Source organism: Phocoena phocoena, chromosome 7, assembly GCF_963924675.1.
Source record: "Phocoena phocoena chromosome 7, mPhoPho1.1, whole genome shotgun sequence".
Lineage (NCBI taxonomy): Eukaryota > Metazoa > Chordata > Mammalia > Artiodactyla > Phocoenidae > Phocoena > Phocoena phocoena.
In genome coordinates this window covers 1042066-1066401 of record NC_089225.1, presented here as the reverse complement: position 1 = coordinate 1066401, position 24336 = coordinate 1042066, and the positions used below count along the sequence as shown (strand labels likewise).

The 24336-nt window shown below is 40.5% G+C and overlaps 1 protein-coding gene and 1 non-coding gene across 3 annotated transcripts in view; both read left to right on the top strand.

Annotated features, from left to right (window-relative positions):
• EPB41L5 (erythrocyte membrane protein band 4.1 like 5) overlaps window positions 1-24336 on the top strand; it is a 134708-nt gene that overhangs the window by 76030 nt on the left and 34342 nt on the right. The gene's annotated exons all lie outside the window — the stretch shown is intronic.
• On the top strand, window positions 22030-22170 carry LOC136126187 (U4 spliceosomal RNA). Its single transcript, XR_010656080.1, has one exon. It is a non-coding gene; the product is annotated as a U4 spliceosomal RNA (small nuclear RNA).

The window sequence follows — 24336 nt, the reverse complement described above, 5'->3', positions numbered from 1 at the left end:
GGGATCTTCCCGGACCGTTCGTGCCCCCTGCATCAGCAGGCGGACTCTCAACCACTGCGCCACCAGGGAAGCCCGATTGTGGAGCTTTAATCCGCTGCTCCTGAGGCTGCTGGGAGAGATTTCCCTTTCTCTTCTTTGTTCTCACAGCTCCCAGGGACTCAGCTTTGGATTTGGCCCCGTCTCTGCGTGTAGGTCGCTGGAGGGCATCTGTTTTTTGCTCAGACAGGACGGGGTTAAAGGAGCCGCTGATACGGGGGCTCTGGCTCACTCAGGCTCGGGGGAGGGAGGGGCGCGGAGTGCGGGGCGAGCCTGCGGCGGCAGAGGCCGGCGTGACATTGCACCAGCCTGATGAGCGCCATGCGTTCTCCCGGGGAAGTTGCCCCTGGATCCCGGGAACCTGGAAGTGGCGGGCTGCACAGGCTCCCCGGAAGAGGGGTGTGGATAGTGACCTGTGCTCGCACACAGGCCCCTTGGTGGTGGCAGCAGCAGCCTTAGCGTCTCCCGCCCGTCTCTGGGGTCCGTGGTTTTAGCCGCGGCTCGCGCCCGTCTCTGGGGTCCCCGCTTTTAGCCACGGCTCGTGCCAGTCTCTGCGGTCCGCGCTTTTAGCCGTGGCTCGCGGCGGTCTCTGCGGTCCGCGCTTTTAGCTGCGGCTCGCGCTCGTCTCTGGAGTTTAAGCAGCGCTCTTAATCCCCTCTCTGCGCGCACCAGGAAACAGAGGGAAGAAAAAGTCTCTTGCCTCTTTGGCAGCTCCAGACCTTTTCCCGGACTCCCTCCCGGCTAGCTGTGGTGCACTAGTCCTCTGCAGGCTGTGTTCATGCTGCCAACCCCAGTCCTCTCCCTGCGCTCCGATCGAAGCCCAAGCCTCAGCTCGCAGCCCCGTCTGCCCCGGCGGGTGAGCAGACAAGCCTCTCGGGCTGGTGAGTGCCGGTCGGCACCGATCCTCTGTGCGGGAATCTCCCCGCTTTGCCTTCCGCACCCCTGTTGCTGTGCTCTCCTCCGTGGCTCCGAAGCTCCCCCCTCCGCCTCCCACTGTCTCCGCCCGAGAAGGGGCTTCCTGGTGTGTGGGAAACCTTTCCCCCTTCACAGCTCCCTCCCACTGGTGCAGGGCCCGTCCCTATTCTTTTGTCTGTTTATTCTTTTTTTCTTTTGCCCTACCCAGGTACGTGGGGAGTTTCTTGCCTTTTGGGAGGTCTGAGGTCTTCTGCCAGCATTCAGTAGGTGTTCTGTAGGGGTTGTTCCACGTGTAGATGTATTTCTGGTGTATCTGTGGGGAGGAAGGTGATCTCCGCGTCTTATTCTTCCTCCATCTTCCCCTCCGCCTCCAGATGTCCTTCTTTTAATACCCCTCCCCTTGCTTACACATTCTGCTCCCACCCCATTTATTTTGAAGCAGATGGTGGCTCAAGGGCATGCGTGGAATGCGTGGTCTCTGTGTCTCCTGGCCTGGCGGGGCGTGCTCACACAGCGAAAAGTTCGCAGGCCCCCTGTTTTCTGCCCTTTTTCCTCCCCAGCAGTAGCCACTTCAAGTTGGGTGGTTTTGGATTGTTGTGTGCTGCTTGGAATAGCTCGAATGACCATTTGAGATTTCATTTGGGTTTCTATTCTTGTTAAATGGTAGTCTCCATACTGGGTACGTATAAAAGTTAATAGCTCCATTATTCAGTGACTAGTTGTTGAGTGCCTGCTGTATACAGGCGTGGTCCTGTGTTCTGGAAAACAGTGATGACCAAGACATAAGTTCCTCCTCTCATGGCACCTACATTCTAGTGAAGGAGACCGAAAGTAAATATACAAACCAGGTGCTGTGGTTTCCATAGTAGTAGATGCTGCAAAGAAAATAAGGAAGTGCCGGTGCAAGCGACTGCAGGGTGAGGGGCAGGCAGGCCTCTAGGAGACGCTTCCATTGAGGTCCGCGTGGCATGAGGGTCAGCCGTACAGAGGAGGAGGAATGTGTCGGGAGAGCCAACAGCTGGTACAGGGGCCTTTGAGTTGACTTCTGAGGGTAGAAAGAAAGCCATGTGGGCGGAGCATTAGTAAAAGGAAGATGTGGGTACGATAAGGGTTCTGAGGGCACTAGGCAGGGGCCCAGTCAGGTGGGCCTTGCATTCCAGGGGCAGTGATTAGGGTTTTATTCTAAGTGCATTGGGGAGCCTGTGGCGGACCTCAGGTAAGGGAGCAGCGTGTCCTGTACACTCTTTCTGAAGATGACTTTTTGTATGGAAGATACAGGGCAAGTGTGGACTTTTGTTCCTGACCAGCTGAGAGTAAGTGTCAGAGATTGTGAGCCCACACATCCAAATTCTTCAGCAGGTATTTTTTTTAAGAACAGTAACATTCTTTTACTGTGTACGAGGCACTTACCACGTGCATCCAGGGAATCAGATATAATATAGTACTATTACCTAATATATGCTGTCCGCATTCAGTTTTCCTGGTTGTCCTAATCCTGTCTTTTAGCGCAGCTTCTTTGGTCCAACTCAGGATTCTACGTTAGCCTTTTGCTGTTTCTTGAGTGTCGGTCTGCAGCAGTTCCTTGCCTTCTCTTTACCTTTCATAACATTTGCATTCCTAAATAGTGCAGGTTTATTGTTTCATAGAATGTCCCTAATTTGGATTTAAGTGATTGTTTCCTCACTATTCAAGTTACGCATTTTTGGCAAGAAAAATACGTATCTGTATGCGTCTGTCCAGACGCCACGTGTCTATAGTGAATCACATCAGAGGGTACTTGGCGTCACTTTGTCCGTTACTGGTCGGGTTAACTTTACTTGGTTGAAGTGATGTCCATCATGTTTTCCCACTATATAAGTTATCTTATTTTGACAGTTGAAAAAAATATCAGGTACTTTGTGTAAAGTTATCTTCTTTTGTAATTGAAAAAATATCAGATACTTCGTCTAAAATTCTGTCTGAAAAAATATCAGATACTTTGTCTAAAATTCTGTCTCCCAACAAATTTTCACCTAATGGAGAAAATTAGCTATTACTTAACGATTGTTCCAAAATATGCTAACCATCATTCTAAACTGATTAGTTGTTATTCTACAGGGAGAACTTCTGCTTATCTATCTACTTACACGTGGATTCATGAATGTTCTTATTCAGTTTCAATTCAATGTATTATATAGTCCATGACCATTGTTATTTCTTTTGATGGTCAGAACTGGCCCAGATTTGGCCAATGAGAACCCTGTCAGACTGAATCCTATACGTCTTAACGTGTGCTCCCATTTTTAAACCACTTTCTTTTCGGCATAAGGGTTTCCCTACTCTTCTTGTACTTTCCTTCCCTTAGCCCTGAAGTCAGCCATTTCTTTAAGAGCCCCAGTTCCTTTAAGTTAAAATGGTATTTGGGAACCCAGATCTGGGCACTACTTATGTTCATTGCTGCTGTAAACATCATTATCCAGTGGATAGAGTTTAAAAATTGATACTTATGTTTAAATCACAAGTTCATACAGATACTCTTAATTCCAGTCCAATACCTAGGGTTCTTCCCCCCCACCCCTGTTCTTGATTTCCATTTCCCTTCTCTCCTGGTGGGAAACCTAACTCCCAACAGCATTCATATCTCCATGTCTGACCACTTGTGTAACATATGCTCAGTAGTTTCCGAATTGCTCTATCCGTACCATCATCAACAACAAACCTACTAAGTAATGTTCAGTATTTCTTCAGTTCTTCCTCCTTATGCTGAGAGTAAATAGGTAAAGTACAGTGCTTAAAATTCACTTGGATGAATTCCTTTTTTCTCCCTGTGATTACGGCATTCCTGCTTGGTAAACACATCTTAGTTTTTCTAGGTATTGCGACACTCCCCTTCACTGGAGATGACGTGTATTTTTCTTGCAGCTTTATTGACATACACTGATACACAATAAAATACCTTTGTTTAACGTGTTTGATAAGTTGTGGCTCACACAGGCCTGTGACAGCCGCACCGTGAGCAAGATTAATGATGGATATGTTCAGTGTGGTGTCGCTTACATTTCTCTTTTTATGAGCATACTTTTGTATGTTTGAGTCATTTGCATATTCGTTTCTGTGAATTGACTGACTGTTCTTATCTGTAGTGTCCCCTCCCCACCTTTTAAAACAGGGCTGTTGGCCTTTTTCTTCTCTATTTTTAAGAGGTTTTCAATGTCTATTAGGGATATTAACTCTATAATATCAGTCACTCAGAAAATACTAATTGCAAATATATTTTCAGTTTGTCCTTTTACTTTGCTTTTAGTAAGTTTTAAATTTTTATGTAAGTGAATCTATCCATCTTTTTTCTTTAATAGTCTCTGGATTTTAATAGTTAGGAAGGTTTTTCCCACTGTCACATTTTAGAGGAATTCAGCCATTTTTGCTGGATTAGGGTTAGGGTTGCGCTTGTATGGTTTCATTTTTCTTATATTTGAATCTCCGATCCACTTAGAATTACCTCATTTTAAGGTGTGAATAATGAATCTGTTGTATTCATTTCTAGATGGCTTTCCGGTTGTGTCAACACTGGTTTTTAAAAATTTTATCATGGTGCTGGGACAACTGGATCTCCACATACAAAAGAATGAAATTGGACCCCTACCTCACATCATATAAACAATGAACTCCAGATGGATCATAAACCGAAAATTAATAGCTAGAACTATAAAAGTCTTAGAGGAAAACATAGGAGCAAATCTTTGCGGCCATGGATCTAGCAGAGGTTTTTTTAGACATGATATCAAAAGCACATGTGACAAAAGAAAAAATACATTGAAATTCATCAAACATTAAAACATCCTTGATGTTTCAAAGGATGTCATCAAGAAAATGAAGAACAACCCATGGAATGGGAGAAAATATTTGCAACTTCTGAGTTCTGTGGAATGACTTAGGTTTTTTCTAGGCTTTTCCTACTCCTAGAGAGGGTTTAGCTTTCTACAGTCTTTCTAATCAATGACCACTTGCTCATCTGTTCCACTACCTTCATATTTTTTTCTCTTGCCTTTTTGTGTTCCTTATGCATGATTTGTTTCCTTACACTGTCACTTTAGACTGGTTTTATGAGAAAGCAAGAGTAAATCTTGCATGTTCCGTTTGCAGTGTTTAATCCCACGTAGATGTCTTTTGGAGAATTTCTAGTCACATCTCCTCTAATACTGCCCCTCTTCCGTTATCGAGACAATCTTCAGTGTCTATTAAGTGTATGTTGCAGCTTTCAATCTATGTTGGTCTCTGTATTTCCTGTCTTTCATATTTGCCATGTCTTTATATCTAGAGGATTCTTGGTGGTTTTCTTAATTTTTATCTTCTAATTCAATAGTTCTTTAACTCTGTCTAGTCTGCTGTGTCCCGACCTCTGCTGAATGTTTAATTAACGAATCATTTAATTTCTCATTTCTTAGAATCTACTGTTACAGTTTCATAAGCTCCTTCCCTGTTTTATTGATTCTGTCCTTCCTTTATGTCTTTCAGCACATTTAATATACGTACTTTAAACTCCTTTTTAGATTATACTATTCTTTCTACTTCCGCAGCTATAAATGCTCCTGTTTCTTGGGTTCCTTTGGTTGTCTGTCTTAGCATCAAATTTCGTTACATGCTTTGTAATTTTTGGTTTGTGAGTTCAGCTTGCCTTGTTTTCTTTCAGGGGTTTTTTCTTCTTTTCTTCTCCCCATGCTCACCCTTTCCTGTAAGGCAGTTCTGAAGTTGCCCCAGCCTGACTTTTTGAAATCCTCAGCTCTGAAGAAGGTCTTGCAATAGGGTCTTTCAGAGAAACTGCCTCCAGTACTGACCAGCATGTGGTGCTTTGATTGTCTGTTGCACAGATACTTCTAATTCTTCCTTCATTGCAGGCAAGCACTTTCTTTTCATTTGAAATTGGAGTAGTGACTTGAGCTTTGTCACCTCTGTGCCTGTCTAGAAGATACAGTCCCGGGTCTCACAGCATGAGTCTGTTCACTGCCTCACAGGAGCAGTCTCAGGTTTCATTTCCTCCAGGGAGTTGCATCTTTGACCCCAGTGCCTGTTCCCCCTCTCAGCTCCCTGAGTTCCTCCTGGCTCGAGCCCCAGTTCACTACTGGGAGTTTATCACTGTTGTTTTTGGAAATGGCTGAATCCTCTGCTTTGAATACAGTATTCATCTGTTCAGGGTCAGCTGTATTCATCTATTCAAGGTCAGCTATTCAAGGTCAGCTCCTCCCTTTCTAGCCCATCATTTGTATGTATAAAGACCGTCCTATTTTTAGTAACTGAAGCATACTTTAAGTTCCAGAAAGTCTTCAGTTCTAATCTTAGACCCAATTTAAAGATTTCCCCTTCCCCCCCCCATACGTGGGATGGGGGTGGTTTCTTCTTTTAACCTTCACTTTTCCCACTTATTCTCGTGCTTACTTTCAGGGTTGTGGAAGAAGAAAGAGGAAAGGGGCAAAGTCTGATGTGAATGGTGCTGTTTTAATCCAGCTAGGTGTCATGGCATAAATATAAGTGCCAGTTCTTTTGTGCTACACATAGTATGTTTTTTCAGAGGCTCTCATAAAACCCATCACTGCCCCAGAATAGGTAATATACTTCATATTTCATTTTCTGCAGCTCTTTCCCTCCCCTGTATCCTGGGCTCATCTCTTGCCAGTGAATACGCTTTTATTGCTTGAGTCATCTTACCCTCGGACACTTGTCTCATGGGTGGAGTTCCATTGAATGGGCTTCAAGCTGGACTTAAACTTGGCTCAAAGGAAGTGCATAAGTTTTGTCTTTTCTCCTAACTTTTAATTTTGGAAAACTTCAAGCCCACAGAAAAGTTGAAAGTATAGTGGATGAATAGCCATATGCCCTTCCCCCTAGATTCTCTGCCTGTTAATATTTTGCCTATTGGCTGACATTGATTTCTTTCTTCACTGAACTAATTGAGGATCACAGTGCAGACATTATATTACTGTATCCCTTAATACTTCTCTTTGCATGTATCTCCAAAAATCAAGGACAGTCTTGTGGGTAATGCATTTATTACACTCAGAAATTTGAACATTGTTATAACACTATTATCTTCTAGTCCATACTCACATTTTTCCAGATGTTTCAATAGATGCCTTCTGTAGCTGTTTTTCCTGCCTGATTGAGGATCCAATCAACATTGCAATTAGTTTTTCATGCTTCTTTACTCATGAAGACATCCCCAGCCTTTTTCGCCTTTCGTGACAGTGACATATTTTAGAGTCTGTGCCGGTTTCCTTGCGGAATACCTCTCCACTTAGATTTGTGTGATTGTTGTCTTATGATTAGATTCAAATTAAACACTTTTACTAATGCTTTGGTTAAGGCGATGTCCACCAGATTTCTCTGTAAAAGTACCTTTTTCCCTTTTAATCTGTGGAGTGTCATTTTAAGACTGAGTGGACATCCTATTCCCTAAAGTCTTTTATCTTGTGGTTTTAGCATCCATTGATAATTTTTACCTGAATCAATTATTATTACTTGGTACTTACAATATGGTGACTTTGCAGTTCTGCCCTTTCTACAAATACTAGGTGGCATTCTTCTGTAGACGAGAGCTTTCCTCTTTCCTCTCATCTTTAAAGGAAATAATTTGTTACTAGTAGGCTCATGGATTTTTAAAAACGTATTCTCATCCACTCCTGTTACTGATTTTGATGTGTGACTTATTCCAAATTTGGCCTCTGGGAATCTGTGCATTCTTGGCCCTGCCAAACACTGTAAATGTAGCTTGTCCATCTGCTGGCTTTGCCCCCAGGTTATTAAGGCAAGCCCCAGTCAGCTCGTGCAGTTTGGACCTCTCCGTGCCAAGGAGCGCCCTTCCCTACATGGGAGATGTGTTTACATATACTCCCAAACTTAGGGTTCATGCGTCACATTTTCCTAAGTGCTCTCCCAGTGCTGCACCTAACGTGGGCCCTGTAGTTTCTAATGCTCAGTAGTCCCCACCCCACCCCACCCCCAAAGTAAGATGCCATCCCCCTCTTTCACAGGTTCTGTGAGAGCCTCCAGTACTCGATGTGATTTTGCACTCCACTGCTGTCCTGGGGAAAGAAAGAGAAAAGTCAGTGCTCTCTTGTCCTCTGAATACTCTTGCAGAACGTCCCTTTGAACCTCTTGTCTTTTCCTTTATGGCCTGGATAATGCGGTGCGCTAAGGTTCTTTTTAGTAAGTCCCGCTCAGATCTTTAGAATGGGAGATATGTTAGTTTCCTAGGACTGCCGTTACAGCTGGGAAACAACAGAAATTTTGTCTCACGGTTCTAGAGGCCAGAAGTCCAAGAGATCAGGGTGTAGGCAGGATGCTTCCTTCTGAGGGCTCTGAGAGGGTTCTGTTCCATGCCTCTCCCCTGGCCTCTGGTGCTTTGCTGGCAGGCTGGTAGGCAGGATGCTTTCTTCTGAGGGCTCTGAGAGGTTCTGTTCCATGCCTCTCCCTTGGCCTCTGGTGCTTTGCTGGCGGGCTGGGTTGCAGAAGCATCACCTGGTCTCTGCCTTCATCTTCCCATGGCCTTCGTGGGTATGTATCTGTGTCCATATTTCCCCCTTTATAAGGACATCAGTCGTATTGGATTAAGTGCCTACCCTACTCCAGTATGGTCTCATTCTGACTTAACTGATTACATTTGCAGCTATCCTGTTTCCAAGTGAGATCCCAGTCTGAGGTAGGGGGCATGAGGACATCAGCATATGAATTTGGTCACTTTTTAACCATTGTTCTTCAGAAATTCTGAGACAATTCAGCATTCTTTTATGTATGGACTTCTGTTTCATTTCTGATACGTGAAGTTTTTAATCTTATTTTTGAACACTGTGGACTGAGTTTGTCCCCCCCCCCAAATTCATACGTGTGAGAGCTAATCCCCAATGTGACGGTGTTTGGAGGTGTGAGACCTTTGGGAGGTGATTTTATGAAGGTGGATTAAGCCCTTATGAATAGGATTAGTGTCCTTATAAAAGGGACCCCAGACAACTCCATCATTCCTTCTGCCATGTGAGGGCACAGCAGAAAGACAGCCGTCTGTGAACTAAAAAGAAGGCCCTCACCAGACACCATAACTGCCAGCAAGACTTGGCAGCCTCTGGAACTGGGAGGAATAAAGTTGCGTTGTTAATAAGCCACCCAGTCTATGGTATTTCTGTTAAAGTAGACTGAATGGACTAAGACACATGAGGTATAGTTTAAAGGAAATGTTCTGTCATGTGTCCATATTAGGACCGCAGGATATGAACTTCCACCAGTTCTCATGTTTTGTCCAAAAATATTGGTATCCATATTTTTTTTAATTTTTGATGAAAATTTCAGAATTATATAAAGGTACAACATATGGTGAACCACAGCATTCTCATCAACCACCTTCAACAAGCTCCAGTGTTCTGCCACTTTTGTTTCATCTCCTCTCATCCCCAGTACCGTCTCTTCTTTTGATGTTCTTATCCTTTTTTTTTCTTAAAGGCTCACAAGTTGTACTGATTCACACTTAGGAAGGATGACAATTGGACCAGTGCAAAAAGGATTGAAAATGAGCTGATGAGATGGTTTTACATCAGTAGATTTTTATAGTGTTAAAGATGGAAAAATTGCCGAAGTGCCTTTACTCCAGTGGTTTCCAAATGAGTTTTGGCTAAGAAACCCATCTAATTAAACTTATCTGGGAATTCCAAATAAAAGCCCATAAAAAAAGTTACCATGGGGAAACCAAAACTCTACCACCTTTTCCACTTTTTATGTAAGTTGTAGAAGTCTGTGGAATCCTTTGGGCTCTGTAGAACATATTTTGAAAACCAAGGTAAAGTAACTTGTTTAAAGTTGTATAGAGATAGGACTAGGACATAGATCTCTTTTTTTTTTTTTTTTTGGTACATTTTGATTGATTTATTTCTTTCATTTTATCTACAACCATACCAGTTCTTTTTTTTTTTTTTTATAAATTTATTTATTTATTTTATTTTTGGCTGCGTTGGGTCTTCATTGCTGCGCGTGGGCTTTCTGTAGCGAGATGGGGCTACTCTTGTTGCGGTGTGTGGGCTTCTTATTGCGGTGGCTTCTCTTGTTGCAGAGCACGGGCTCTAGGTGAGCAGGCTCAGGAGTTGTGGCACACGGGCTCAGTAGCTGTGGCTCGTGGGCTCTAGGGCACTGGCTCAGTAGTTGTGGCACACGGGCTTATTTGCTCTGCGGCATGTGGGATCTTCCTGGACCAGGGCTCGAACCCGTGTCCCCTGCACTGGCAGGCGGATTCTTAACCACTGTGCCACCAGGGAAGCCCCATACCAGTTCTTATATCACCGATACTCAGACTTTTGTCACAAGAAAAAAATGAGCAGATACTGCTCCCAAGATACTAACATTTTACACCAAGTAGAAGCTGAGTGGTTGGTTCACCATATCACGTATCACACCAGGCAGGGTGTTTCAGTCTCAGTCACTGCGGATGAAACCCTCTGTAGAGGAGAATCTGCCAACTGCATCTCAAATGTGTGTGAACGACAGATTTTCCCTGCCTGACATTAATGAACTGCAGATGGTAAATAGTTTTTCCCTTTAAAAAGTGGGTTTATTTCTCAGTCTGTTAAAATGGCAAATGCCCAAAACAAGCACACAGCTCCCTGCCACTGCAGGCTTGCCAAACTCTTTGTTCTTAAATAATCTTAAATATAACTGCCCTTTGCAGAGTTAATACTCTTACAATAGTAGCTAGCATTTAATGCTTGGAGAATCAAACTGATTTTGTCCATGATGCCGTCATTATAATTTCTAAGGGAAAAATATTATCAGTCCTGATAGGAACTCGCAAATAGAAGGTTTGGAGCTGCATTCCTTTTGTCCCCCTGAAAGATAGATAGATAGACAGACAGATAGACAGACAGGCCGGCAATTATATAATGGATATGGATATAGGGGATAAAAGAAAAAGGGGCAGAAACTGATGTCACATAGAGCCATAGTGGGTAGGCAGCTGGGGGCCAATGTACCTGTGTGACAAGAAAGAATGAACAAGGGGAGAAACAATAGTTAAACTGCTCAATTAGAAGTGCTGGCAAGAACAGCTTGGGGAAGGCAGCCTGCCTGTGTCCTTTTTTTTGAATTTTTGAATTTTATTTTTGTATACAGCAGGATCTTATTAGTTATCCACTTTATACATATTAGTATATATATGTCAATCCCAATCTCCCAGTTCATCACACCACCACCCCTCCCCCACCACTTTTCCCCCTTGGTGTCCATATGTTTGTTGTCTACATCTGTGTCTCTATTTCTGCGCTGCAAACCAGTTCATCTGTACCATTTCTCTAGGTTCCACATATATGTGTTAATATACGATATTTGTTTTTCTCTTTCTGACTTAACTTCATTCTGTATGACAGTCTCTAGATCCATCCACTTCTCTACAAATGACCCAATTTCGTTCCTTTTTATGGCTGAGTAATATTCCATTGTATATATGTACCACATCTTCTTTATCCAGTCATCTGTCGATGGGCATTTAGGTTGCTTCCATGACCTGGCTATTGTAAATAGTGCTGCAGTGAACATTGGGGTGCATGTGTCTTTTTGAATTATGGTTTTCTCTGGGTACATGCCCAATAGTGGGATTGCTGAGTCATATGGTAATTCTACTTTTAGTTTTCTAAGGAACCTCCATACTGTTCTCCATAGAAGCTGTATCACTTTACATTCCCACCAACAGTGCATGAGGGTTCCCTTTTCTCCACACCCTCTCCAGCATTTATTGTTTGTGGATTTTCTGATGGTGCCCATTCTAACTGGTGTGAGGTGATAGATACTTCATTGTAGTTTTGATTTACATTTCTCTAATAATTAGTGATGTTGAGCAGCTTTTCATGTGCTTCTTGGCCATCTGGATGTCTTCTTTGGAGAAATGTGTATTTAGGTCTTTTGCCCATTTTTGGATTGGGTTGTTTGTTTTTTTAATATCGAGCTGCTTGAGCTGTTCATATATTTTGGAAATTAATCCTTTGTCCATTGATTCGTTTGCAAATATTTTCTCCCATTCTGAGGGTTGTCTTTTCATCTTGTTTGTAGTTTGCTTTGCAAAAAGCTTTGAAGTTTCTTTAGGTCCCATTTGTTTATTTTTGTTTTTATTTCCATTACTCTAGGAGGTGGATCAAAAAAGATCTTGCTGTGATTTATGTTAAAGAGTGTTCTTCCTATGTTTTCCTCTAAGAGTTTTATAGTGTCCGGTCTTACATTTAGGTCTCTAATCCATTTTGAGTTTATTTTTGTGTATGGTGTTAGGGAGTGTTCTAATTTCTTTCTTTTATATGTAGCTGTCCAGTTTTCCCAGCACCACTTATTGAAGAGACTGTCTTTTCTCCGTTGTATATCCTTGCCTCCTTTGTCATAGATTAGTTGACCATAGGGTGTGGGTTTATCTCTGGGCTTTCTATCCTGTTCCATTGATCTATATTTCTGTTTTTGTGCCAGTACCATATTGTCTTGATTACTGTTGCTTTGTAGTATAGTCTGAAGTCAGGGAGTCTGATTCCTCCAGCTCCGTTTTTTTCCCTCAAGACCGCTTTGGCTATTCGGGATCTGTTGTGTCTCCAAACAAATTTTAAGATTTTTTTCTTCTAGTTCTGTAAAAAAATGCCATTGGTAATTTGATAGGGATTGCATTGAATCTGTAGATTGCTTTGGGTAGTATAGTCATTTTCACAATATTGATTCTTCCAATCCAAGAACATGGTATATCTCTCCATCTGTTGGTATCATCTTTAATTTCTTTCATCAGTGTCTTATAGTTTTCTGCATACAGGTCTTTTGTCTCCATAGGTAGGTTTATTCCTAGGTATTTTATTCTTTTTGTTGCGATGGTAAATGGGAGTGTTTCCTTAATTTCTCTTTCAGATTTTTCATCATTAGTGTATAGGAATGCAAGAGATTTCTGTGCATTAATTTTGTATCCTGCAACTTTACCAAATTCATTGATTAGCTCTAGTAGTTTTCTGGTGGCAATTTTAGGATTCTGTATGTATAGTATCATGTCATCTGGAAACACTGACAGTTTTACTTCTTCTTTTCCAATTTGTATTCCTTTTATTTCTTTTTCTTCTCTGATTGCTGTGGCTAGGACTTCCAAAACTATGTTGAATAATAGTGGGGAGAGTGGACATCCTTGTCTTGTTCCTGATCTTAGAGGAAATGCTTTCAGTTTTTCACCATTGAGAATGATGTTTGCTGTCAGTTTGTCATACATGGGCTTTATTATGTTGAGGTAGGTTTCCTCTGTGCCCACTTTCTGGAGAGTTTTTATCATAAATGGGTGTTGAATTTTGTCAAAAGCTTTTTCTTCATCTATTGAGATGATCATATGGTTTTTCTCCTTCAATTTGTTAATATGGTGTATCACATTGATTGATTTGCGTATACTGAAGAATCCTTGCATCCCTGGGATAAGCCCCACCTGATCATGGTGTATGATCCTTTTAATGTGTTGTTGGATTCTGTTTGCTAGTATTTTGTTGAGGATTTTTGCATCTCTATTCATCAGTGATATTGGTCTGTTATTTTCTTTTTTGATAGTATCTTTGTCTGATTTTGGTATCAGGGTGATGGTAGCCTCATAGAATGAGTTTGGGAGTGTTCGTTCCTCTGCAGTTTTTTGGAAGAGTTTGAGAAGGATGGGTGTTAGCTCTTCTCTAAATGTTTGATAGAATTCACCTGTGAAGCCATCTGGTCCTGGACTTTTTGTTTGTTGGAAGATTTTTAATCACAGTTTCAATTTCATTACTTGTGATTGGTCTGTTCATATTTTCTATTTCTTCCAGGTTCAGTCTCGGAAAGTTATAACTTTCTAAGAATTTGTCCATTTCTTCCAGGTTGTCCATTTTATTGGCATATTGTTGCTTGTAGTAGTCTCTTAGGATGTTTTGTATTTCTGCGGTGTCTGTTGTAACTTCTCCTTTTTCATATCTAATTTTATTGATTTGAGTCCTCTCCCTCTTTTTCTTGATGAGTTTGGCTAATGGTTTATCAATTTTGTTTATCTTCTCCAAGAACCAGCTTTTAGTTTTATTGATCTTTGCTGTTGTTTTCTTTGTTTCTATTTCATTTATTTCTGCTCCTTTCTTTATGACTTCTTTCCTTCTACTAACTTTGGGTTTTGTTCTTCTTTCTCTAGTTCCTTTAGGTTTAACGTTAGATTGTTTATTTGAGATTTTTCTTGTTTCTTGAGGTAGGCTTGTATAGCTATCAACTTCCCTCTTAGAACTGCTTTTGCTGCATCCCATAGGTTTTGGGTCGTCATGTTTTTGTTGTCATTTGTCTCTAGGTATTTTTTAATTTCCTCTTTGATTTCTTCAGTGGTCTCTTGGTTATTTAGTAATGTATTGTTTAGCCTCCATGTGTCTGTGTTTTTTACGTTATTTTCCCTGTAATAGATTTCTAATCTCATAGCATTGTGGTCAGAAAAGATGCTTGATATGATTTCAGTTTTCTTAAATTTACTGAGGCTTGATTTGTGATCCAAGATGTGATCAGTCCTGGAGAATGTTCCATGTGCACTTGAGAAAAAAGTGTAATCTGCTTTTTTTGGTTGGAATGTCCTATAAATAATCAATTAAATCTATCTGGTCTGTTGTGTCATTTAAAGCTTGTGTTTCCTTATTAATTTTCTGTTTGGATGATCTGTCCATTGGTGTAAGTGAGGTGTTAAAGTCCCCCACTATTATTGTGTTACTGTTGATTTTCCCTTTTATAGCTGTTAGCAGTTGTGTTATGTATTGAGGTGCTCCTTTGTTGGGTGCATATATATTTATAATTGTTATATCTTCTTCTTGGATTGACCCTTTGATCATTATATAGTGTCCTTCCTTGTCTCTGGTAACATTCTTTATTTTAAAATCTATTTTACCTGATATGAGTATTGCTACTCCAGCTTCCTTTTGATTTCCATTTGCATGGAATATCTTTTTCCATCCCCTCACTTGCAGTCTGTATGTGTCCCTAGGGGTCTGAAGTGGGTCCCTTTTAGACGGTATATATATGGGTCTTGTTTTTGTATCCATTCAGTGAGCCTGTGTCTTTTGGTTGGAGCATTTAATCCATTCACGTTTAAGGTAATTATCGATATGTATGTCCCTGTTACTCTTCTCTTAATTGTTATGGTTTTTTTTTTTTTTTTTTTGTAGGTTCTTTTCTTCTCTTGTGTTTCCCACTTAGAGAAGTTCCTTTAGCATTTGTTGTAGAGCTGAATTCGTATAGCTTTTGCTTGTCTGTAAAGCTTTAGATTTCTTCATCGAATCTGAATGAGATCCTTGCCTGGTAGAGTAATCTTCGTTGTAGGTTCTTCCCTTTCATCAGTTTAAATATGTCATGCCACTCCCTTCTGGCTTGTAGACTTTCTGCTGAGAAATAGCTGTTAACCTTATGGGAGTTCCCTTGTATGTTATTTGTCGTTTTTCCCTTGCTGCTTTCAATAATTTTTCTTTGTCTTTAATTTTTGCCAGTTTGATTACTGTGTGTCTCGGCATGTTTCTCCTTCGGTTTATCCTGCCTGGGACTCTCTCCGCTTCCTGGACTTGTGTGGCTGTTTCCTTTCCCATGTTAGGGAAGTTTTCGACTATAATCTCTTCAAATATTGTCTCAGGTCCTTTCTCTCTCTCTTCTCCTTCTGGAACCCCTATAATGCTAATGTTGTGTTTAATGTTGTCCCAGAGGTCTCTTAGGCTGTCTTCATTTCTTTTCATTCTTTTTTCTTTATTCTGTTCTGCAGCAGTGAATTCCACCATTCTGTCTTCCAGGTCACCTATCTGTTCTTCTGCCTCAGTTATTCTGCTATTGATTCCTTCTAGTGTAGGTTTCTTTTCAGTTATTGTATTGTTTATCTCTGTTTGTTTGTTCTTTAATTCTTCTAGGTCTTTGTTTCACATTTCTTGCATCTTCTCAATCTTTGCCTCCATTCTTTTTCCAAGGTCCTGGATCCTCTTCGCTTTCATTATTCTTTATTCTTTTTCTGGAAGGTTGCCTATCTCCACTTCATTTAGTTGTTTTTCTGGGGTTTTATCTTGTTTCTTCATCTGGTACATAGCCCTCTGCCTTTTCATCTTGTCTTTCTTTCTGTGAATGTGGTTTTTGTTCCACAGGCTGCAGGATTATAATTCTTCTTCCTTCTGGTGTCTGCCCTCTCTTTATTTTTTTTTAATTTATATTTTATTGAAGTATAGTTGAATTACAGTGTCGTGTTAATTTTTGCTGTACAGCAGTGTAACTCATATATATATATATATATATATATATATATATATACACATATATGTATGTGTGTACACACACACACACATTCTTTCATATTCTTTTCCATTGTGGTTTATCACAGGATATTGAATATAGTTCCCTGTGCTCTACTGTAGAACCTTGTTGTTTATCTGTTCTCTGTATAATAGTAGTTTGCATCTGCCAACCCTGAACTCCCTGTCCAACCCTCTCCCCTGCCCCGACCTTGGCAACCACCAGTCTGTTCTCTATGGGACACAGATCTCTTGACTAACAAGGAAGTGTTCTTTTTTGGTTCTTACTATTCCTTTTAACAGTTTTCAAAATAATTTATTTCTTATTTGGGTCCCAGACACAGGGTATATAATTAAAATATGGCCTTCATTCCTGTAGGAAAGCATGGCACAGAGGCATTTTCTTTCCTTCTGCCTAACTCAGTGTGTCTACGACCTTTGAGCTTTGCCACAGCAGATGAATTGTGTTGAAAGTTAAAATAGAATACATTGGGTTTCTAGATGGAATTGTTTTCTTAATTTCATTTTCCTGTTGTTCATTGAATGGATATGGGTGAACAGTTGATTCTTGTATATTGATCTTGTAACTTTGTTGAACTAGATTGTTACTTTCTAGTTTTGATACCCTAAATTTGAATAAGATTTTTAAAGCAAGTTTATTTTTACATATTTTTACATATTATGAAATTCACTTACTGTAATTCCATGATTTTTAGAAATGTATAAAATCATACAGTAGTCACCACAATCTAGTTTTAGAACATTTTCATCATCCCCAAAAGTTCAGTCTTTATAAATTGGACTTTTCTATACATTTTATATGAATGGAGTCACACAGTATACAAGGTTTCATGTCTGGCTTCTTTCACCTAGCAGAATGTTTTTGAGGTTCGTCCACGTATCCTAGTGTGCTCCTTTCAGTTGCTGAATAGCAAGACAGTTTATGGATATAGCACATTTTGTTTATCCATTCACCAGTTGTTGGACATTTGCAGTGTTTCCATGTTCTGGCTCTGAATAATGTTATGGATATTCCTGTTCATGTCTCAGTGTGGACGTAAGGTACGGGTTCTCTTGGATAGACTCCTAGGGGGAAAATTGCTGGGTAGCGTGGTGAACTTAAATTTAACTTTCCACGAAATTGGCAGACTGGTTTCCAGAGCAGAAATAACGAGTGTTCCAGGTCCCCACACCCTCTCCAATGCTTGTTATTTTCTGCCTTTTTGATTATAGCTGTTGTGGAGGGTGAATAACGGGATTTCATTGCGGGTTTGATTTGCATTTTCCTGAGGGCTAGTGATATTGAGCATCTTTTCATGTGCTTGTCAGCTATTTATAGATCGTTTCTGGAGATGTGTCTATTTGGACCTTTTGCCCATTTTTATGCGGGTTGTCTTTTTAACATTGAGAGTTCTTTGTGTAGTTTGGAAACCAGTCCCTTATCAACACATGATTTGCAAAAGTGTTCTCTTAATCTGTAACTTCTCTTTTCGGTTTTTTTTTTTTTTTTTTTTTTTTTTTTTTTGCCGTACTCGGGCCTCTCACTGCTGTGGCCTCTCGTGTTGCGGAGCACGGGCTCACGGGCTCCGGATGCACAGGTTCAGCGGCCATGGCTCACGGGCCCGGCCACTCCGCAGCATGCGGGATCCTCCCGGACCAGGGCACGAACCCGCGTCCCCTGCATCGGCAGGCGGACTCTCAACCACTGCGCCACCAGGGAAGCCCTCTTTTCGTTTTCATATTAGTGTTTTTTAGAAACTCAAGCATTTCATTGTGATGTAGTCCAACTTACCAACTTTTTATTTTATGGATGGTACCTTTGGTATCATATCTCAGAACATTTTGCCAACCCCAAATCACAGAGATTTCTTTCCCCCATGTTTTCTTCAAATATTTACAGTTTTAGCTGTTAACGTTTCAGTCTATTATTCATTTTTTAAAAGATTTATTTATTTATTTCATTTTTGGCTGCATCACGTCCTAGTTGTGGCATGCGAGGTCTTCATTGAGACACGTGGGATCTTTTGTTGTGGTGCACAGGCTCTTCGTTGTAGTGTGTGGGCTTCTCTTTAGTTGTGGCATGCAGGTTTTCTCTCTCTAGTTGTGGCGTGCGGGTTCCAGAGCGCGTGGGCTCTGTAGTTTGCTGCACACAGGCTCTAGTTGAGGCACGCGAGCTCAGTAGTGGTGGCGCGCCAGCTTACTTGCCCCGCGGCATGTGGGATCTTAGTTCCCTAACCAGGGATCGAACCCATGTCCCTGCATTGGAAGGCACATTGTTTACCACTGGACCACCAGGGAAGTCCCTGTTATTCATTTTGATTTCACTTTTATATATGGTGTAAGGTTAGCGTCTAAATTCATATTTTTGCATGTATTTCTAGTTGTCTTGCCACCATTTGTTGAAAGTCTATCCTTTTTTCCGTTGGTTTGTTTTGGCAAAAATCAACCATAAACGTAAGGAATTCTGGACTCTCAATTTCGTTCTTTTGATTTACCTAACTATTTTTGTGCCAATACCACACTGTCCTGATTACTGTGGCTTTATAGCAAGTTTTGAAATCAGGTAGCATGTATCCTCCAACTTTGTTCTTTTTCAGAATGCATTTGGGTATTCTAGCTCCTTTGAATTTTATATAAATTTTAGGATTGGTTTGTCCATTTCTACAAAAAAGCCTGCTGGGATTTTGATAGTGAATGCATTGAATTTGTAGATCAGTTTGTGTAGGATTGTCATCTTGACAATACAATATTAAGTGTTCAGCCCATGAACATGAAACGTCTTGCCACTTATTTAGATCTCCTTCGTTTATTATAGTTTTAACTGTACAAGTCCTGCATATCCTTTATTAAATTTATTCCTGTTGCTATTCTTTTTTCTTAAATATTTATTTTGTTTATTTTTTTCTTTGGCTGCATCGGGTCTTAGTTGCGGCATGTGAGGTCTTCATTGAGGCACGTGGGATCTTTTGTTGCAGCACAGGCTCTTTGTTCTGGCGTACAGGTTTTCTCTCAGTAGTTGTGGCATGTGGGCTTAGTTGCCCCACAGCATGTGGGATCTTAGTTCACCGACCAGGGATTGAACCTGTGTCCCCTGCATTGGAAGGAGGATTCTTTACCCCACTGAACCACCAGGAAATTCCCCTGTTGTTATTCTTTTTGATGCTATTGTGAATGGAATTGTTTTAATGTCAGTTTTCTGTTACTTGTTGCTAGTGTATAGATATAATTGATTTTTGCACCTGCAACCTTGCTGAACTCGTTTATTACTTTCTAGTAGGATTTTGTGGATTCCATTTGCTTTTCTTTGTGTAGGATTCTATCATCTGCACATAAAAACCTCTTCCTTTCTAATTTGGGCCCTTAATTTACTTTACTTTTCTGTTCTTTGCCTTTTTTTTCTTATTGCACTTTTTAGAACCTCCAGTATATTGTTGAATAGAAGTGGTCAGGGTGGACATCCTTGTTATGTTTCTGACTTAGAGGAGAAATAATTCAGTCATCCATCATTAAATATGATGTTCACTGTTGATTTTTTTGTAGATTCCCTTTATCAGATTGAAGATGTTCCATCTATTCTTTGTTGAGAGTTTTTGCCATGAGTGTTGTTGGATTTTGTCAAATGCTTTTCCCGTATCTATTGAGATGATCATGTTTTCTTTTATTAAAATGTAGTCTTACATTAATTGATTTTGAAACATTAAACCAACTTTGCATTCCTATGATAAATCCTACCTGGTCATGGTGGACAGTCCTTTTTATTTCTTGCTTGATTTTTTGTTATGTATTTGGAATGGCTCCAGTATCAGGGTAATACTGGGCTCATAGAATGAGTTGGAGAATGTTGTCTTTCCTCTATTTGTGAAATAGTTTGTTGAAGATTGGAATTATTTCTTCTTTTAAATATTTGATAGAATTTACCAGGGAGGTCCTCTGGGCCTGAGCTTCTCTTTGTGAGAAGATGTTAAATTACTGATTCAATTTCTTTACTTTTCTGTGTCTATTCAGATTTTCTGTTTTCCTAGTGAGCTAGTGGTAGTTTGTGTCTTTCAAGAAATGTTTGCATATCATCTAAGTCATTGAATTTATTGGCATAAAGTTAATAATATTCTCTTATACAATATTAGCATCTGTAATGTCTGTAGTGATGTCACTCTTCCGACTCTTGATATTGTAAATATGTATTCTCTCTTTTTATCAGTCTAGCTAGAAGTTATTAATTATATTGAGCTTCTCAAAGAACTAGCTCTCAGTTTAATTCATTTTTTCTATTATTTTTCCCTTTTATCTTTATTATTTCCTGCCTTCCACTTCCTTTGCATTTAATTTGCTCTTTTTCTAGTTTATCAAGGTATAAGCTGAGGTCATTGATTTGAAAACTTTCTTCTTGCCTAATATGGATGTGTTCCTTTTTTTTTGTGGTACGCGGGCCTCTCACTGCTGTGGCCTCTCCCGTTGCGGAGCACAGGCTCCGGACGCACAGGCCCAACGGCCATGGTCCACAGGCCCAGCCGCTCCGCAGCATGTGGGATCCTCCCAGACCAGGGCACGAACCCGTGTCCCCTGCATCAGCAGGCGGACTTTCAGCCACTGCGCCACCAGGGAAGCCCCATAATATAGATGTTTAATGTTATAAGTATTCCTCTAACTATTGCTTTAGTGGCATCCTACAAATTTGGATATGTTGTGCTTTCGTTTTCATAGTTCAAAATTCTTTTCTAAATTTCCTTTTCATATCTTTTTTTTAAAATAAATTTATTTTATTTATTTTTATTTTTGGGGGGCTGCGTTGGGTCTTCGTTGCTGTGCGCGGGCTTTCTCTAGTTGCGGTGAGCAGGGGGCTACTCTTCATTGTGGTGCGCAGTCTTCTCATTGCAGTGACTTCTCTTGTTGTGGAGCATGGGCTCCAGGCACATGGGCTTCAGTAGTTGTGGCACTCGGGCTCAGTAGTTGTGGCACACAGGCTCAGTAGTTGTGGCGTGTGGGCTTAGTTGCTCCACGGCATGTGGGATCTTCCTAGACCAGGGATCAAACTCGTGTCCCCTGCATTGGCAGGTGGATTCTTAACCACTGCACCACTGGGGAAGTCCCTCATATGTTTTTTGATCCATGGGTTATTTAGAAGTGCATTACATAGTTTCCAAATATTTGGGGATTTTTCAAGGAGCTTTCTGTTTTGGATTTCTAATTTAGTTATATTCTGGTCAAAGAACACACATATTTTGTATGATTTGAGTCCTTTTGAATTTATTGACTCTTGTTTTATGGCCCAGAATATTGTCTGAGTGATTGTTCTGTATGCACTTGAGAAGAACATGTGTTTTGATGTTTTGATGGAGTATTCTCTGAATGTCAATTAGGTAAAGTTGGTGGTTAGTGCTGTTCAAATCTACTGTACCCTTGCTGATTTTCTGTTCTGGCACTTATTGAAAGAAGGGTATTGAAATCTCCAACCATAATTGATCTATTACTCTTTGCAGTTCTTTCAGTTTTGGCTTCATGTATTTTGAAGCTCCGTCATTAAGTTCATAAATATTTAGGAATGTTATATTCTCTTGATTAAATGACCCCCTTATCCTTATGAAATGATCATCTTCATTTTAAGTACTATTCTTTGCTCTGAACTCTACTTTGATATCAGTATATTCACTGTAGCTTTCTTTTGACAAATGTTAGCATGGTGTATCTTTTTCTGTTTTTATTTTTAATCTTTGTTAATTTGTTTCTTCATATTTAAATTGTGTTTCATGTATGCAGCACATAATTCGGTTTTGCTTTTTAAATCTTAACTGACAGTCTCTGCATCTGAAAATTGGTATGTTTCAGCTTTGCACAGTGGCAGTATTATAGCCAATGAGGTTTATCTGAGGCATGATTATTGCTAATTGAAAACTCTTCCGAATACCCTGCCATGATGACTTGAAATACAGTCAGCACTGGCAATTTTTGACAGTCTCTACAGAGACTGAATTTTTTTAAAATGGTATGTTTATACTACTTCCTTTTAATACGATTATTGATATGATTGTGTCTATCATCCTGCTCTTTGTTTCCTGTTTGTCCCATATGTTTCTTGTTCCCATCCTCCTCTCTTTCTTGTTTTCATTAATCAGGTGTTTTTTTAAAAATTCCATTTATAACCTCTTCTTACTCCTTAGCTATAACTCTTTGGATTTTTTTTTTCACTTTAATTGTTACTTTAGCCTATACAACTTTCACTTATCACAGTCTGCTTTCACGGGATATTATACCATTTCATGTGTCGTATAAGAACTTTACAGTAGCGTACTTCCATTTCTCCCCTCCCAGGCTTTGTACTGTCATTTGTCAAGCATTTAATTTCCATCTGTGTTTTATACCCCACAATACGTTGTTTGTTTTACTTCTGCCTGTAGGTCTTCCTTTAGCAATTTTTAGTGCTGGTCTTTTTGTCATGAATTCCTTTTATTTGTCTTTCTTTTTTTCTTTATTAAGATATAATTCACATACCATACCATTTACATATTCAAAGTGGACAGTTCAGTGTTTTTAGCACATTGATAGAATTGTGCCACCTTTATTACAGTTTTACTTTAGAATAGTTTTACCCCTCCCCCAAAGAAACCCCATCCCCATTATTAGTTGTTCTGCTCCTCCCCTATTCACACTTTTGGTGAGGGAGGGATCCCCCACCCTAAATACTACAAGATGGCCAACACACAACGCCCAGCCCTGGACAGGTGAGACAAACAGCAGTTTATTAGACACATACTCGTGGCTCAGGGGAGGAGGAAACCCCACAAGAGAGGGGCCTCGTACGTGTTGTGCTTGGGAGCAGGGTGGACAAACATGGACTTTGGGAGGCAGGCTTTATAGGGACATGAGAATGAGCCACCCTGGTTCCCATGAGGGGACGTGATTGGCTCGTCTGAACAGTTTCACGGGCTGGCAGAGAAGTGAAGCTTGTGGGATTAGGAACATGGTAGGATGGGGCTGGTACAGTTGAGGGGGACCTTTTTCACTGGGAGGGCATATCTGGTGAAAGGCGGGAAACTCATGGTGGTTGGGCCTTTGGGGCCCCATGAGGCTCAAGGATGTGCAGGCAGCCCGTACTGTTGAATCTTAACTTCAGACCTTACACCACAGCAGTCAGTCCCCTTTCTTCTCCAGCCCCTGGCAACCACAGATCTACTTTCTGCGTCTGTGGATTTGCCTCTTCTGGACATTTCATACAGATGGACTCATACGATATGTGGTATTTTGTGTCTGGCTTTTTCCCCTTAGCATTATGTTTTCAAGGGTCCTAGCATGTATCAGTACTTCACTCCTTTTATTGCTGGTTATTATGCCACTCTGTGGATATACCACATTTTATTTATCTATTCCTCAGTTGATGGGCATTTGGGTTGTTCCATGTTTTTGGCTGTTATGAATAATGGTGCCATGAACATTTGTGTATACATTTTTGTGTGGATGTTTGTTTTCACTTTTATTTAGTATATACATAGATTTTCCTTTATTTTTGAAAGCTTTTTGGCTGGATATAAAATTTGGGTTGATACGCTTCTTTCTTTCAGCGCTTTTAAGATACTCCTCCACTGTCCTCTAGTTTGCATTATTTCTGATAAGAAATCTGCTGTCATCCTTTTTTCTTTTTTAAACTTTTTATTTTATATTGGAATATAGCTGATTAACAATGTTGTGATAGTTTCAGGTGCACAGCAAGCAACTCAGCCATACATATACATGTATCCATTCTCCCCACAAAGTCCCCTTCCATCCAGGCTACCACATAACATTGATCAGAGTCCCCTGTGCTATACAGTAGGTCCTTGTTGGTTATCCATTTTAAATATAGCAGTGTGTACACGTCAGTCCCATACTCCCTAACTGTCTCTTCCCCCTATCCTTCCCCCCTGGTAACCTCCCTTTATTCTCCAAATCTGTGAGTCTCTTTCTGTTTTTGTAAATAAGTTCATTTGTATCATTTCTTTTTAGATTCTAAATATAAGGGGTATCATACGATATTTCTCTTTCTCTGTCTGACTTACTTCACTCAGTATGACGATCTCTAGGTCCATCCATGTTGCTGCAAATGGCATTATTTCATTCTTTTTAATGGCTGAGTAATATTCCATTGTATATATGTACA